Source organism: Eumetopias jubatus, unplaced genomic scaffold (genome assembly GCF_037043125.1).
Source record: "Eumetopias jubatus isolate StellerSeaLion01/CBP00866 unplaced genomic scaffold, mEumJub1_p1.0 scaffold_10, whole genome shotgun sequence".
NCBI classification, from domain to species: Eukaryota; Metazoa; Chordata; class Mammalia; order Carnivora; family Otariidae; genus Eumetopias; species Eumetopias jubatus.
Window position 1 is genome coordinate 119,966,016 of NW_028274816.1, and position 10,463 is coordinate 119,976,478.

Sequence of the window (10,463 nt, forward strand, 5' to 3'; positions counted from 1 at the left end):
AAACAACTGCTCAGGTCATGATACTGGAGTCCTGGTATCAGAGTCCCACATTGGGCTACCCCTGCTCTGCGGGGAGCCCGCTTCTCCCTCTGCCTCTGCCTGCCACTCCCCCTCCTTGTGCTCTCTCTCTGTCAAATAAATAAATAAATAAATCATTTAAAAAAAACTCTTAGCAAATTAGAAATATTAACAAACTTTTGGAAATCGACAAAGAGGATTTACAACAAAAACATACAGCAAACATTTTTCATAGTTAAAAAAATCAGAAAACCAGAGACGTCCCCTTAAGATAAAGAACATAATTAAAGTGACTACTATCATCACTTCTATTTAGTGTTGCCCTAGAGGTCTTAGCTAATCCATTTGTGCAAAAAAAATTTTTTTTAAGGGTATAAGATTTTGAAAGGAAGGTGATTTGATTGGCTATGGTAAAATAAAAAGTGCAGAAAAATCATTAGAACAATGAGAAAATGTGTCAATTTGTCGGATCCCGAGATCTATGAGTGGAAAACAATTGTATTTATATTATCGAACAGGTAGAAAGAAATTTTTTAAAGACACCATTTAAAACTGCCTCAAAAATTACGAATTTAAGAATATCTAGGGAACGACTGTAAGATCCTTACAGATAACTGTATATAACTTCATTGTAAGACGTTGAAGAAAATGTAAATAAATATGGAGATATAGGTATATATTTTAAAAGATTTTATTTACTTATTTGACAGAGTGAGACACAGCGAGAAAAGGAACACAAGCGGGGGGAGTGGGAGAGGGAGAGGCAGGCTTCCCGTCGAGCAGGGAGCCCGATGTGGGGCTCAATCCCAGGACCCTGGGACCATGACCTGAGCCGAAGGCAGATGCTTAACGGCTGAGCCACCCTGGCGCCCAAATGCGGAGATATATTATGTTCATGGACTAGAAATCGTAATCTTATAGAGATGCCGTTGTCTCCAAGCTGATCCATAGATATTTACAGCAAATGTAGCCAAAAAATTGTAAAAACCATAATGATGAATAAAAATTAAAAGTCTGAAAATATCGGGGCTGCCTTCGGCTCAGGTCATGATCCCAGCATCGTGGGATCGAGCCCCGCATGGGGCTCCCTGCTCCGTGGGAACTCTGCTTCTCCCTTTCCCAACCCCCCTGCTTATGTTCCTGCTCTCTCTCTCTCTGTCAAATAAATAAAATCTTTTTCTAAAAAGTCTAAAAATATTAAATTTGAGAAGTACTTAGAGAAGGAGAGCACGTATACGCTCTGTGACATAATTGGATCTGGGAGATGACACTTGAATTCAAAACCTTAGCTAGCCCTTCCTACTGTGGAGTCTGAATCTCAGGAACATAATGTTGATGGGAAAAGACAGTCCCAAAAAGAGGTCTGAGAAGACAAATTATCCCGAAATTCAAGTTGCATAAACAAACAACCGTTCATTATACTCGTGTAACCTGAGGGTCCGGAAGGAGGACAGGGCACAGTGGGGGAGGCTTATTTATGCTTCTTCATTCACTTTCAGCTTGGGGTGGCTTGAAGGTTGGGATTGGCATCGTCTGGAGCACATGTCTGCAGTTGAGGGTAGGGAGATTTCAGCAGTTGAGGGTTCCTCCGGCATCTCTCGCTATCTTTCCCCCGCCCCCCCACCCCTCTCTCTCTTTCTGTCTGTTTCGCCGATCCTGTTTTAAAACCTGGCTTCCGTGCATTTCAGAAGCTGTGGATTCTGGCGACAGGTCTTGGAAGTGTTGAGCTGGAGAAACATGTATTACCATAATTACCATAAAAAGGGACCTGAGAAAAGCAAAGTGGCGGGAGGGCTGTATCTCCTCAGAGAAGGCACTGGAGCCGGGTTTGGACTAATCTCCGATGGCCCCAAAGTGCTCTTTACACCTCTAGAGATGTGTGCGTCGGAATACGCCTCCCGCGGAGCAGCCAGCTCTTTGCCCCTTCGTCCTCTCTGCGCTTTAACCGCAGCTCTAGGCCGGTCCCCAGCGGCAACTGCGCTTTTAGGCGAGGGGACAGTATTTGCTGCTCCGGGACAGTGTTTGCTGCTCCGGGGTTGCGAGTAAAGCTGGAAAGGTCCGAGTACAATCACCCCGTTAGGAGGCGGACACTTCGTCAGTGGTGATGAAACAAATAACACTCGTGCTAAAGCAAGAGGCTCGCTCTACTTTGCACGCGCTGGTGGGCAAACCTGTAACGTTGATTGGTGAACACACAGCCGACTCTGCAAATTTCCGGGATAGCCGCGCCAAGGGCTGGAAGGGAACCGGCGCTCCATGCAAATTTGCGCCCTGATCGGGCCCACTCAGCAAGTGACCAAAGATAGGGACGACAGCGCGGGCCTCGAGGATGTCTTTTTTTTTTTGTTTTTAACTGGTCTTTTTTTCTTACCGTACAGAATGTAGAAAATACAGATAAGTGGCGCCTGGGTGGCACAGTTGGTTAAGCAGTGCCTTCGGCTCAGGTCATGATTTCATGTGGTCCTGGGATCGAGCCCCATGTTAGGCTCCCTACTCAGTGAGGAGTCCGCTTTTCCGACTCCCACACCCCCAGCTCATGCTCTCTCTCTCTCACTCTCTCTCTCTCAAATAAATAAATAAAATCTTTAAAAAAGAGAGAGAGAAAATACAGATAAGCAAATAGGAAAGGAGAAATCTGTCTTCTTTCCGAGATAGTCACGGGCTTTTTTTATTTTTTTAAGTAATCTCTACACCCAAAGTAGGGCTTGAATTAACAAGCCCCATAGCAAGAGTCACGTGATCCTCCGACTGAGCCAGCAGAGTAGAGCACCTAAAGTCACTAGGATCTCAAAAGTCCTAGCAACTAGTAGGCCGTTTGGAGAGGCTGAGGGGCGTTGCCATTCCCTGGGTGCACCGCCTTAAAGCGCGCTGCCGAGTCTCTCGCTCACAGACCTGCGGGCTCTCCAACTTGTGAGGAGGCGGGCAGCCCCTGAGCGGCGCGAGCGGTTAAGTTTGCTCCCCTCCACTGTCAAATATTCAAACCTCAACTTCTTCTCTCCCTGGGGTCTAGTCGGCTGGCTCCGGGAAAAGGTGGGCGCAACCAGCACAAACCCCTCCCACACCCCGCCACCTCCCCGGGGGCTTCCCGGCTGGTTTTTCTTTCTTTCTTTTTTTTTAAGATTTTATTTATTTATTTGATAGAGCGAGAGAGAGCACAAGTAGGAAGGGCAGCAGAAGGAGAGGGAGAAGCAGGCTCCCCGCTGAGCAGGGAGACCGATGCGGGGCTGGATCCCAGGACCCCGGGATCATAACCCGAGCGGAAGGCAGACGCTCAACCATCTGAGGCGTCCCTCGGCTGGTTTTTCTCCCGTCTGGGGATCTTGGCTCCCATCTCGGTAGCAACTTCTACTAAAAACTGCCGGCCCTTAAGGACTGGGGAGCCGGGCTTTTCTCAACGGGTGGTCGGCGCAGGAAGTTAGTCCGGGAAAAGGCGGGATAAAAAGCCTTGGGCGGGGCCGCGGGGCCGGGAAGCCAGGGTTCTGTGGTGCTTTTCTCAGCCGGTGATCGGGGCAGGACGTTAGTTCCCGAAAGGGCCGGATAAAAAGCCTTGGGCCGGGCCGCGGGGCAGAGAAGCCAGTAGGCTGATTCCCTATGCTCAGAGAATGCCAGGCTAATCAGTGAAGGACTTCCCTGGCATAGAACCAGTCTACAAAACTGGAACAGGTGGCTGTTTTTTCAGATGACTGATTTTCAACAAAAACTCACAAGGTATAGAAAGAAACAGGAAACATGGCCAGTGCAAAAGAAGAAAGTAAAATGGCAAAACCTGTCCCTGAGAAGCCTGGATGTTAGACGTACTAGATGAAGGCTTTAGGAAAACTCTTAAGTATACTCAAAGAGCTACAGGGGGAAAAATAGACAAAGAGCTAAAGAAATCAGGAAAACAGTATATGAACAAAATAAGAATATCAACAAAAATAATAGAAATTATAAAAAGAAAGAAATTTTGGAGCTGAAACATTCAATAGCTGAATTGAAAAAAATCATTAGAGGTGTTCAACAGCAGATTTGAGAAGGCATAAGAAAAAAGTCAGTGAACTTTTTTCAGGACAATTGAAATTATCAAAGTTGAAGAGGAGAAAGAAAAGAATAAAGCAAAGACTTGGAGACTTGTGGGATACTACCAAATGGACCAATAGACCCTTTATGGGAGTCCAGAGAGAGAAAGGAACAGAGAGATTATTAGAAGAAATAATGGCTGAAAGCTTTCCAAATTTGATGAAATATGTGAATCTACAGATCAGAGAGCTCAATAAATTCCAAGTATAATAAACCCAAAGAGACCCACCCACATCAAGACACATTATAATCAAACTGTCAAAAGCCAAAGCCAAAGTGAATCTTGAAAGCAGCAAGAGAGAAGCAACTCATTATGTGCAAGGGATCTTCAATAAGATTAATAGCCAGTATTTCAGCAGAAACACCGGAGGCCAGAAGGCAGTGGGATGATATATTTAAAGTGCTAAAAGAAAAAATTGTCAACTGAGAATTCTATATTTGGCAAAACTGTCTTTCAAAAATAAAGAAATTAAGATATGCCCAAGCAAAAGCTGAGGGAGTTCATTATCAGTAGACCTGCCCTACAAGAAATGCTAAGGGGAAGTCTTCAGTTTGAAATGAAAGGATGTTTGGCAATAATTCTAAGCCATGGAAATATAAGTCTTTGGTAAAGGAAATACATGGACAAATATTTTTTAAAGTATCATTGTAATTTTGGTTTGTAGCTCCATTTTTAAATTTTCTACAAGATTTAAAAGACAAATGCATAAAAATTATAAATCTGTGTTAGTGGTACATGGTATATAAAGATACAATTTGTGACATTAATAACATAAAGTGAGGGATGAGTTGTAAAGGAGTAGTTTTTCTATGCAATTGAAACTGGTATCAATTTAAGACAGATTGTTATAACTTTAGGATGTTATATGTAATTCCTACGGTGACCACACACACACACACACACACACACACACACACACACCCCTATAGAAGATACAGAAAATGAAATGAGAAGGGAACTGAGACATGTAACTACAAAAATCAATTCACCAAGAAAGACCATATTCTGGGCCCTAAGGCACATCTTAACAAATCTAAAAGAAGAGAAATCATGCAATGTCTGTTCTCAGGCTATAGTGGAATTAAACTAGAAATAACAATATAATTGGAAAATCCCCAAATATGTGGAAATTAAATAGAATACTTCAAAGTTACACATGGGTCAAAGAAGATATCTCAAGATAAATTAAAAATTATTTTGAAGTAAATGAAAATGAAAATACAACTTACCAAAATTTGTGAGATGCAATGAAAGCAATGCTTAGAGGTAAATTTAAAGCATTTAATGTAAGAAAAGAATAAAGATCTAAAATCAATCGTCTTAGTTTTCACTGTAGGAAACTAGAAAAAGGTCAAATTATATCCAAAGTAAGCAGAAGAAAAGAAATAATAAGAGTTAGAGCTGAAATCAATGAAATTGAAAACAGGAAATCAATAGACAAAAGCAACAAAACCAAAAGCTGGTTCTTTGAAAAGCTCCATATAATGGATAAGCCTCTAGCCAGGCTGAGAAAAAAAGAGGACACAAGTTATGACTCTCAGAAATGAAAGAGGGGACATTACTATAGATTCCATGGAATCAAGAAATACTATGAACATCTCTATGCCCATAAGTTTGATAACCTAGATGAAATAGACCAACTCCTTGAAAGACTCAGTCTGTCAAAACTCACACAAAAGAAATAGACAATCTAATAGGTGTATATGTACATTAAAGAAATTTAATCAACAGACAGACCCAGTTGGGTTCATTGATTAATTCTACCAAACATTTAAGGAAGAAATTGTACCAATAGAAGCAGAGGGAATACTTTCTGATTTGTTCTGTGAAACCAGCATTACCCTAATGTCAAAACCAGAAAATGACATTACAAGAAGAGAAATCTACAGACCAATATCCAATAATTTAATTGATCATGTAATCCATTACATAACAGGCAAAGGAGAAAAATCACATGAGCATATTAGTAGATGCCAAAAAAAACATTTGACAAAATCCAACACCTATTTATCATGATAAAAACTCTCAGTAAACTAGGAACAGAGGGGAACTTCCTCAATTTGATAAGGAATAGCTACAAAAAGCTTACAACTAACATCATGCTTAACGATGAGAAACTTGAAACTTTTCCATTAAGATCAAGTATGAGGCAAAGATGTTCCCTCTCACCAGTCTTTTTCAACATTGTATGGGAAGTCCTTGCTAATGAAACAAAACAAGAAGAGAGGACAAAAATATACACATTGGAAAGGAAGAAATAAAATTGTCTTTGTTTATAGACAACACAATCCTGGAACTCCTGGAACTAATAATTTAGTAATAATTATAGCAAGGTTGTAGGATACAAGGTTAATATGCAAAAGTCAATCACTTTCCTATATACCAGCAATGAACAAGTGGAATTTGAAATTCAAAATATAATACCATTTACATTAGCACCTCCCCAAAATGAAATATTTAGGTATAAATCTAACAAAATATGTAAAAGATCTATATGAAGAAGACACAAAACTCTGATGAAAGAAATCAAAGAGCTAAAAAAAAAAAAAAAGCAATATTCCATGTTCATGGATAGAAAGACTCAATATTGTCAAAATCTCAATTCTTCCCAACTTGATCTGTATATTCAATGCAATCCCAATCAAAATCCCAGAAAAGTATTTTGTGGCTATCAACAGACTGATTCTAAAGTTCATATGGAGAGGGAAATGACCCAGAATAGCCAACACAATATTGAAAGGGAAGAACAAAGGTGGAGGACTGACACTACCTGACTTCAAGAAAGTATTGTAGCTTTAGTAAAATTACAGTTGTCAAGGCAGCATGGTAGTGGTAAAAGAATAGAAATAGATCAGTGGAATGAATGGAGAACCTGGAAACAGACACATATAAATATGATCAACTGATCTTTGATAATACAATGGAGCAAAGATAGTCTTTTCAGCAAAATTGTGCTAGAACTACTAGACATCCACATGTAAAAAAAAAATGAATCTAGACATGGACCTTATACACTTCATAAAAATTAACTCAAAATGGATCACAGACCTAAATGTAAAATTCGAAGTTATGAAACTCATAGAAAATAATGTAAGAGAAAACTTAGATGACCTTGGGTATGGTGATGACTTTTTAGATACAACACCAAGGGCATACTCTATTAAATAAAGAATTTTTAATCCATTAAAATTAAAAATTTCTGCTCTGGAAAAGACAATGTTAATAGAGTGATAAAACAAGGCAAAGAGTGGGAGAGAATGTTTGCAAAAGGCATATCTGATAAAGTACTGTTGTCTAAAATACACAAAGAACTCTTAAAATTCAACAATAAGAAAATAACCAACCCCATTTAAAAATGAGCTGAAGACATTAATGTCTCACTAAAGGAGATATACGGATGGAAATAAGCATATGAAAAGATGTCCTACATCATATGTCATCAATGAAATGCAAATTAAAACAATGGGATACCACTACATACCTATTAGAATGGCTAAAATCCAGAACGCTGACAACACCAAAAGTTGACAAGGATATAGAGCAGCAAGAACTCTTATTCATTGTGGGTGGGAATGTAAAATGGTATAGCCACTTTGCAAGACAGTTTGTCAGTTTCTTATAAAACTAAACATACTCTTATTATGCAATCCCTCAATCTTGATCCTTGGTATTTACCCAAAGGAGTTAAAATCTTATATCCACACAAAATCTGCACATGGATGTTTTAGCAGCTCTATTCATAATTGCCAAAATTTGGGAGTAATCAAGATGTTCTTCCACAGGTGAATGGCTAAATAAACTGCAGTACATCAAGACAAAGGAATATTATTCAGCACTATAAAGGAATGAGACATCAAGCTATGAAAAGACATGGAGGAAACTTAAATGCATATTACTAAGTGAAAGCAGCCAGTTTGAAAAGGCTACATACTGTGGGATTCCAATATGTGACACTCTGGAAAAGGCAAAACTATGAAGACAGTAAAAAAAAAAAAAAATCAATAGTTGTCAGGGATTGGGAGTTGGGACAAGATGAATAAGTAGAGCATGGACGATATTTAGGGCAGTGATAACACTCTGTGTGATAGTATAATGATGGATATGTGTTATTATACATTTGTCCAAACCCACAGAAAGTACAACACTAAGAATGAACCCTAAGGCAAACTATGAGGAAAAATTAGTTAAACACAAAGGAAGGCAGTAAGGGAGGAAATGAGGAACAAAAAAAACTAACACCTACAGAAAACATACAACAAAATGGTAATAGTAAATCCTGCCCTATCAGTAATGACTTTCAATATAAATGGATTACCCTATACAAGCAAAAGACATAGATTAGTAGAATGATTTTAAAAAACAGGATCCATCTATATGCTGTTTACAAAAGATGCACTTTATTTATATTATATATTTTAAAAAGATTTATTTATTTATTTGAGAGAGAGAGTGTGAGCAGGGGCAGGGGCAGAGGGAGAGGGAGAGAATCCTCAGGCAGACTTCCCGCTGAGCATGGAGCCCAACACAGGGCCTCGATCCCAGAACCCTGAGATCATAACCTGAGCTGAAATCATGAGTTGGACACAACCGACTGAGCCAACCAGGTGCCCCTATTTTATATTATTTTTATTAAAAAAATTTTTATTTGAGGGTAGTTGACATACATGTCACATTAGTTTCAGGTTTCCAAATAGTGATTTAACAAGTTTCTACATTATGCTATGCTTACCACAAGTGTAGCTACCATCTGTCAGCATACCTTCTGTTAAAATATCATTGACTGTATTCCTTATGCTGTACCTTTTATTCCCATGACTTACTCATTCCATAACTGGAAGCCTGTATTTCCCACTCTCCTTCACCCATTTTACCAATTCCCCCCATCACCTTCCCTCTGGCAACCAACAGTTTTCTGTATTTACAAGTCTCATTTTGCTTTTTGTTTGTTTGTTTCTTTCTTTCTTTTAGATTCCACATATGAATGAAATAATATAGTATTTTTCTTTCTCAGTCTGACTTATTTCACTTAGTATAAAACCCTCTAGGTCCATCCATGCAAATGACTTGATCTTATCCTTTTTTATGGTTGTGTAATGTTACAGTGTGTGTGTGTACCACATCTTCCTTATCCTTTTGTCTATTGATGGACACTTAGGTCATGTCCATATCTTGGTTATTTTAAATAATGCTGCAATAAACATTGGGGTGCATATATATTTTCAAATTAGTGTTTTTGTTTTCTTTGGGTAAATACCCAGTAGTGGAATTACTGTGTCATATGGTATTTTTATTTTTAACTTTTTGAGGAACTTCTTTCTTTCTTTCTTTCTTTCTTTCTTTCTTTCTTTCTTTCTTTCTTTCTTTCTTTCTTTCTTTCTTTCTTTCTCTCTCTCTCTCTCTCTCTCTCTCTCTTTCTTTCTTTCTTTCTTTCTTTCTTTCTTTCTTTCTTTCTTTCTTTCTTTCTTTCTTTTCTTCTTTCTTTCCTTTCTTTCCTTTCTTTCACTTTTTGAGGAACTTCTATACTATTCTCCACAGAGGCTGCAACAATTTACAATCCCACCAACAGTGCATAAGGGCTCCTTTTTCTCCACATCCTTGTCAACACTTGTTATTTCTTGTCTTTTTTATTTTAGCCATTCTGACAGATGTGAGGTAATATCTCATTGCAGTTTTGATTTGCATTTTCCCAATGATGAGTGATGTTGAGCAGTTTTTCATGTGACCATTGGCCATCTGTATCAAAAGACTCACTTTAGATGTAAGGACATGCATAAGTTGAAAGTGGAAGATGGCAAAGTTATTCTATGCAAATAGTAACCAAAAGAACAGAGGTGGCTACACTAATACCAGACAAATCAGACTTTAAATCAAAAGTGGTTATAAAGGACAAAGACATTGTATAATGATAAAAGGATGAGTTCACCAAGAAGTTGTAGTAACTGTAAACATGTGGGCATCAAACATCAGAGCTCCTAATTATATAAACCAAAGATTTGGTATAATTCTAGGAGAAATAGATAGCTCTACAATAATAGGTGGAGTCTTAATTTGGATGAGATGAATTGGGAGGAACACAAACATTCAATTCGTAACAGTTGTTCAGGAATGATCAGGAATTTATAGAGACAGAGGTGACATTCACAGCTTATAGCTGAGCCTCTGTAGGATACTGGTCCAGCAGCAGTAGACATGAATATTTTGACTCCTTTAAAGCCTTTCATAGGCTAGTATAGTGATTACTACCTGTGATGGACTCTCCTCTCAACTGTCTTTAGGCCATCTTTAGCAAAGCCGTGATCCCAATACACAGAAAAGGGAGAGAACTAATGGATTAGGGATACTTATACTAAAACAGACATCTTGTATATAAGAATTTTACCTCACT